The sequence below is a fragment of the Elephas maximus genome, chromosome 13 (genome assembly GCF_024166365.1).
Source record: "Elephas maximus indicus isolate mEleMax1 chromosome 13, mEleMax1 primary haplotype, whole genome shotgun sequence".
In the NCBI taxonomy this organism is placed as follows: Eukaryota; Metazoa; Chordata; class Mammalia; order Proboscidea; family Elephantidae; genus Elephas; species Elephas maximus.
In genome coordinates, this window is record NC_064831.1 from 35,637,163 (window position 1) to 35,644,966 (window position 7,804).

The 7,804-nt window shown below is 38.2% G+C and overlaps 1 non-coding gene across 1 annotated transcript; it reads left to right on the forward strand.

Annotated features, from left to right (window-relative positions):
- Nucleotides 1-483: 483 nt before the first annotated feature.
- Nucleotides 484-590, forward strand: LOC126057487 (U6 spliceosomal RNA). Its single transcript, XR_007512573.1, has one exon. It is a non-coding gene; the product is annotated as a U6 spliceosomal RNA (small nuclear RNA).
- The last annotated feature ends 7,214 nt before the right edge of the window (nucleotides 591-7,804 follow it).

The following is a 7,804-nucleotide window of genomic DNA, read 5'->3' on the forward strand; positions in this document are numbered from 1 at the left end:
TAAAAGGGCAACATGAGGGGTCCTTGCGATAATGGGAATATTCACTATTTGACTGTGGTGTGGACACAAAAGCCTACACAGGTGATAAATTCTCTAGAACCTAATACATAAACGATTACCAGTAAAACTGGAAAAATCTGACTAAGATTGGACAATGGTACCAATGTCACTCTCCTGGCTGTGGTATTATATTATAGTTCTACAAAAAGTTACCATTTGGGGAAGCTGGGTAAAGCATCCAAGGGATCTTTCTACATTCTTCCTTACTGCACGTGAATCTACAATTATCTCAATAAAAATTTTAATTAAAATTGATATCCAGAGATTTTTATCAATTTATTTATTTCATCAGCAGATACTTTATGCACGATACACTGGTAGGCACTAGAGATCTAGTGAACAAGATTGAGACTTTCTTAGCTGTTACCCAGCCTACATTTTCTGTGCGTAGAGTCTAGCATCAGCTAGGCACTCAAAAATTGAGCGCTCGATTCGGCAGCACATATACTAAAATTGGAATGATACAGAGAAGATTAGAATGGTCCCTGAGCAAGAATGACACGCAAATTCGTGAAGCATTCCATATTTTTAGAGAAAGGGTGTGCTATCTTATTAGGGGGAGAGCAACTAGGAGTCTATAGCAAGGTGTGTATAAATTTTTGTGTGAGAACTGACTTGATTCATAAACTTTCACTTAAAGCACAATAAAAATTTTTAAAAAATTAGTTGAATAGGTGACTAAAAGAAAGACAGAAGGAAGGCTTGCCGCACTAACATAAATACACACAAAATCTCTGGTAAAGAACGTTATTTTTGGTGCTTGTAGGAATAAGGAGTGATGAAACATACCCTTAGCCGGTTAAAGGCAAGAGCAGCCAATGCTTGAATAAAATGCCTTGTAAGCACTGTAGTTTAACATTCTATCAGTTGAAATTAATAGTTGTTATTGTTAGCTGCCATGGAGTCAGCCCTGACTCATAGCAACCATATGTCGTACAGAGTAGAACTGCTCTGTAGGGTTTTCTTGGCTGTGATCTTTATGGAAGTAGGTCGCAGGCCTTTCTTTCACGGAGCCACTGGGTGAGTTTGAATCACCAACCTTTGGGTTAGCAGCTGATTACAAACTGCTTTCACCACCTGGGTTCCTGAATATAATAGTAACTTAGTCAAATAATAAAGCTTCCCATTCTGCAAAAGGACAGTAGTTGAAATATACCTTCCAACACACATTTAAAACATGTCTCTGCATGAATTCATTGACATGATTGCCACAATAGGCCACCTTCAGATCCAGATGGCAAATCGGGTCAATTACTTTGATTGGTTTGTCATCAAAATATGATGAGGGTGATTTCACATTGCCTTCACTTAAAAATAGGCACTATAGTGAGTAGAAATATAGGGAGAGAGGCATTCTAAATCCTGGGCTAGGCCTGGAATCATGCAAATGTGGACTCACCTCTTTCCTCTGCCTTCCATTTGCTTTGTAATATTAGATAAATCTCTTACCCAGATGGAACCTCAGTTTCATCATCTTTAAAGGGAGATGATACCACCTATATTGCTGAATTCTTATGAGGATTAAATAATAAAATGTGCTTAAATAAGTAACACAAGTGTCTAGCACATTGTTCGCATTAAGGGCAGAACGGAGGAAGGTAGCAGAAAGATACAAGAAGAGGAGAAGGAGGACATGAGTTTTCCTCACCCCTTGGAAGTGAGGAAGGCCACAGTGAAAAGGTTCCACTGGTAAAAAGATAGGCCAGGCAGAGAAGGGAGCCTGCAGCAGCTAGGTAGGGATTTTAGTGGCAAGAACGTCTAGAAGGGTGGAGAGAAAATCAAGAGGGTTCCATTCCTAGTGGTTTGGATTTAAGGTGAACAGGTTTTATAGTCTTTTAACTTCAAACGTGTTGTTGTTGTTAGCTCCAGTCAAGTAAGTTCCCAACTCATGGCAAGCCCATGTGCAACAGCACCAGACCTTTGTAATCCATAGGGTTTTCATCAGCTGATTTTTCAGAAATAGATTGCCAGGCCTTCTTCCTAGTCCATCTTAGTCTGGAAGGTCCACTGAAACCTGTTACAGCATCACGGTAACACATAAGCCTCCCCTTACCGATGGGTGGTAGCTGTGTATTGGCCCGGGACTGAACACTTACCTTCCTGAACCATCGCTGTGTAAAGTCAGTTCTGCTTTATTTTGTTCCCCTTGGCAGGAAACCTGGTGGTGTAGTGGTTAAGTGCTATGGCTGCTAACTGAAAGGTTCACAGTTTGAACCCACCAGGCGCTCCTTGGAAACTCTGTGGGGCAGTTCTACTCTGTCCTATAGGGTCACCATGAGTTCTATGAGTTGGAGTCAACTCGGCAGCAACAGTGGTTTTTTTTTGTTTTGTTTTGTTTTTAATATCTCCATTTTAGGGCAAAGTATCATCTGCTGCAGATGTATGTATGTGTATCTGTGAAAATTTATAATTTACACAATAGTAATCTGTATCTGTCTTGGCTGCACAGTCTTAACATTTTCATAAAGTGGTTGCAGCTGTTGACGTTTCCCTTTCCCTCAATTAAAAGCAGGATGGTGGGGTTTAATTATACTGTAGGGAGTTTTAATAAGGCATCACCAAAATTATCATGAGATCTCATTAAGTTTACCACAAAAATTTAAATATCTGTGAAAACACCTTTCATGGCTCAGACTAGAATAATGCTCAAGGAAATTCTCAAATTTTACTGGATAGTAAATCAGCAATGAAATAGCCACACTTAATTACCACAAAACGATATGTTCTTTTCAGGCACAGTCACATGAAGCAAAATGATGGTGTGCTTTTCAGACAGGACAAAAAAAAAAAAAGAGAAATACATGCTACAGAAAAACCGACAGCAAGACTGAGACCATCCAGAAGGATGCAGAGGAACAATGGTAATTAGCGACTCACTGAAGATACCTCACTGAACTGTGCTCTGAAAGCTGCACCTTTTCTTCACAGCGCATCTGCAGGCCTGTGGGTACAGATTGTCAAAATGAGGTTAAGGAAGTTAGCAATGGGCAGGTGATGGTTATGATGTCACATCCACAAATATTCAATAATAATAAAACACTAAGGCTGTAAGGCGATGTACACAGAGCCAGGACAGGGTTTGATTTCTCAAGAGCCATCTAAGAGCCGGCTGGGAAAGATGCCCAACCCTAGAGAAGAAGATAATAATGAAAAGGGTTTACTGTTATTATCCCGAGAGAAGCTTTGCAAGTCGTACCACATATTCATGGCAGAAGAATCAGGTCACTTCAGGAAGGAGACCTCTGATGAAGCTTAGAGAACTTAAATAGGAAATGGATTTAATAACTGTTGACTGTAACCCTGGTGGATGCTTCAAGCTCTCCTCTTCTCTCTGTATTGAACCTAGCACACACGTGGTAGTACACCCTGTCCCAAGGAGGCAACGGTCCGTTACCTAACCTACATCACAGGCTGCATGCAGACCTGCTTTTGTTTTGGCAAGGAGTACTTCTGCCAATTTCCTTTAACTGGCCTGGATTAGGAAGAAATTACAGCGCTGATCCTAGAAGTCTCTAAGCATTCAGAAGGCCCACGTTTCGCTTCAAAAATTATTCTCAATTTTACATAAAAATAAGACCCACACCAGTTTGTATGGGGAGATTTATCAAGTGCCCAGTTATCCAGTGAGGCTCACTGCTTTGTTGCCACCATAGACTTATAGCTCTGATCACATGGCCCTGGCTGGAAACTGACAATTTTAATATGATTTTTTTTCTTTTTTTTTTCCTTCCCTTTCTTTCACATCCATAACTTCGTTTGCATGTTTTCTTTGTTTTTCTAGAGTGGATCTAATCTGATGCACATTTAAACACAGAAGGGCTATATCTTAATAAAATTTCTAATTCTGTTTTGTTGGGATAATGTCACTTAGTAACAACTAGAGTGGTTTTCTACTCTTTTAATATTTTTTTTGTTCTGGAAAACCGTATATACGCACACAAAGTGTCAGACATACACACACCCACCCACCCACACACACATGCATATTTAGGGTTCTATAAAGTCCATGGAGAGCTGGTGGCATAGTGGTTAAGAGCTCAGCTGCTAACCAAAAACATCTGCAGTTTGAATCCACTTGGAAACTCTGTGGGGCAGTTCTACTCTGTCTTATAGGGTTGCTATGAAACAAAAGCAGAAGGGAAACTGACAGTGCTTTTACTCTTTGCTTCTTTACTAGTTTACACGTTCACTTTTATACTCCTGGTCGCAGAGCTATTAACAATAATAAATATCTCGGTAGAATCTCTCTGGAATCCTGATTCCATAATTTTACCCATAACTGAGGAAACTCTGTTTTCTTTTTTCAGGTCCACTAGTGACCTTCACTCTTTGCACCCATTGCTGTCAAGTCGGTTTCAACTCATAGGGACCCTACAGGACAGACTAGAACTGCCCTATAGGGTTTCCAAGGCCGTAAATCTTTATAGGAGCAAACTGCCACATCATTCCACCAGCAGAGTGGCTGGCGGGTTCGAATTGCTGACCTTTTGGTTAGTAGCCGAGTACTTAACCACTGCACCACCAGAATTCCTTTCAGTCTTTGCAAGCTTCTCTGATTCTCAGTCTCCCAAAGAACTACAGATTCTTGTGCATTGGGGAGCACCCAGGGCTTTATGTTAAAGTAAGGCATCGTCTTCACTTATAATATCAACATTGACATTTCTTGGATTTTTATCCTATGTACTTAAATATTCATAAGATGCAGATAGCCAGTGTCACGTACTTTACTTTCTTCAGGGCAGGTATTCATGGAGCAAGGGCTTGGGAAAAGATGCAGAAAAGGGGACCGAAGATAAACAGCTACAATTTTGTCAAGAACCAACCTGTGCTTCATGAGAGCGGAGATACATTTGCATTTGGCTTTTAATTTCTTTACCAATTTGGACTGTGCTTTTGTGAAAATGAGATAATACACGTGGAAGTACCTAGCCGAATTCTTAGGACATGGTAGACATTGAGTAAATATACATGTTTACTACTATATCAAGCATCTTGTTATAAGCAGAATTTACCCAGTTGGTAAAGAAAAGTTACAACTGAATTGAGCCTATTAAAATAGAAGACTTTAAGATCAGAATATTTACTTAATGTTACCATACAAATTCTAAACCTCACCTTCATCCCAAAATTCAATAGTCATTGAATTCAATTTTAGAAAACTTGAGGATTTCCCATTTCCCACAGCTAACTCTCCCTAAGCTATCATTCTAAAAGAACCTGGCAAATTCCCAACCCTCCCTTTTTATTTGTTCCAGGTGATCTTCCTGTTGAAATTAATAATTATTAATCCAATCCCATATTAGATAATACCTTAATAAATGCATATGCATATTTACAAGAGAACTATGTAGAAAATATTTGAAGGAAAGTAACAATGACGTTTGTCTAAAGTAAAATTCCACTTTGGAAAATGTGTAATATTTGGTGTTTACAACAACATCCATTGTCCAGTGACTGCTGTGGTAACAGCTATGTTTCTGCAGATTCTCTGTTGGTAGAGGAGAAATAATCACTCATCTCTGAGGGACTCTATGTGAGCTACCAGTTTGAATGTGAGAGGCAATTTTAAAAAAATGGAACCCAGGACTCTTATTTCCAGCCCATGGCACTGAACATTGAGCACACACAAGCCATGTGTTCTAACAGTTTATCTAATAGTTAAAGGATCTAGGAATGCTGTAATAAGGTTATTTAGCGATGTTGTGGAAGTACGCTAACATTGGCTTCTTACATTTTTATATTTCTTATATTTCGTAAACTACACCATAAGTTTTTGTCTTGTTAAATCTCTGTTCTATTTAATTTTGGTGTATGTTTTAAGATCATTCTTTATAGGTCTGCCTCTAGATATAGTTATATTTGTAAACTCAATGACTGTTACACAAAATATTGAATCAGTGTAAAATACATATAGAATTGTATCACTGACCCACATTTTTTTGAATCTACAAAATATTTTGAGGAAGTTGTTTTTTATGGATGGTTCCTATTGTTCATTCCACTTTCAACCAAAACAAAAACCAGCTCAACCAAGCCAATCTTAAGTGACCCACTATCTAGAGATTATGAGAATGAACTAACCACTCTGATCTCTATTAAAAGAAAAACAAAAGTCTTTGCTAAGACTTAGAAAAGTGCAAACAAAATCTGGAGGAAATACATCATGTATTTTTTACATGGCTTATTGCATGGCAATAATTCTATATACACAATAGGCTACATCAGGTATAATACTCATTTTTCAATTAAGTAAATTGAGACCTCAGTATCATATATTAGTTGTTCAAAAAATTATTTCTATGACTAAGGGGGAAAAAAACCCCAGCTTTCAATCCAGACACCTAGCTCCATCGATTACAGGAGACCACATAGCTTCTAAGTATCCCCTGGAACATTTAGGTCACAGGGTCTATCTCTGCCTTGTTCACAGTGATTTAAAGTCATTGATTATTTGTGCTGAACAAGAGTCCAGTCATGCCACAAGCTGTCATAATAGTTGATACTAATTAACCGTCTTGGTAGCCGCACAAGTTCAGAAATTGAATAATCCTACCAGGTGCTATCTCCTTAGTGGGAAGTTGCCTTTCCCATCCCTACCTACTTGGGAAGGGAGTACTGATGTCTGGAAGACTGGCTACCATGAAGGTCCAATTCACTTCTGAGCATTTTTACAAAAGTGGGATAAATTTAAAAGTACATGAGAGAAAGAGGTGTATGGTTGTTATTGCTAACATTCAAAAATATGATCCAAGGACATATTCAAGAAAAATTGAAGGCTTGGTTTAATCAAAAGCAGATTAAACATGTCACTGGAAGCACTGCTCTGATATCCAGTTATTAATAACAGTGCCAACAATAATAATAATGTACCTTGACGTTTACAGGAGGGGCATGCCCTGTAGGTGAGTCACTGAGTAAAGGTGAAAGTATAAACTGGGAGTGCTAACATTCTCATGAATAATAAATAATTGATTCCTATGGTTCCATAGAGAAAACAATTTACCTGAAGAATTTTATCTCTTATTTCAATTTATAACTCTTCTTGATATTTTGTCCTGATATTCAAAATCATGTCAGAGCCAATGAACTATTACAGGAAAAGTTGTATTAATTTTACCCATTGATACAAGCAAAATATATTGCTATGGATGTTTATGAATAGGTAATTTTGTTTTTCATAAATACATAATAAACTTCACCATTATTAATGTTTCCCATGAACAGACATGGACTTTTGAATACACAAAATATAGGTACAATGATGGCAATCTCTTTTTGTTTCTATCTGTTCAGTCAACATATTTGAAATGTTCTGAAACTTTTTTTTCCTTTCTTTTTACGTATAACAAAGTGTCACCAGCCAGTGTTGACAAGATTCACAGCTGACTCTCCCTTTCTATTACATGTCTTTAACCTCGACCCAGGCATCAACAAAAAGTCTGAAATTAATGTCAGATTTGAAACATTTTTGTAGAAGCCTATTCATTTAGCAGTAGAATCCTTTCTTACCCCTGCTATTGCGTTGGTCTAACCAAGTAGGAAAAGGAAGGACACAAATAGCTACCTAATTATAGAGCTTTCCATGGCTCAGTCTTGTGAGTGTGGAAATGGTACTTCAGTTTACTCTCTCAGGCAGGGTGAGAAGTGCTTATGAATCCATGATGTTGAGCTTTTTTATTGGTGGGGGGAGAGGATGATACTTTTTAAGTCTTTCTCCCATTGACCACTCTGTTCTTACTCTATT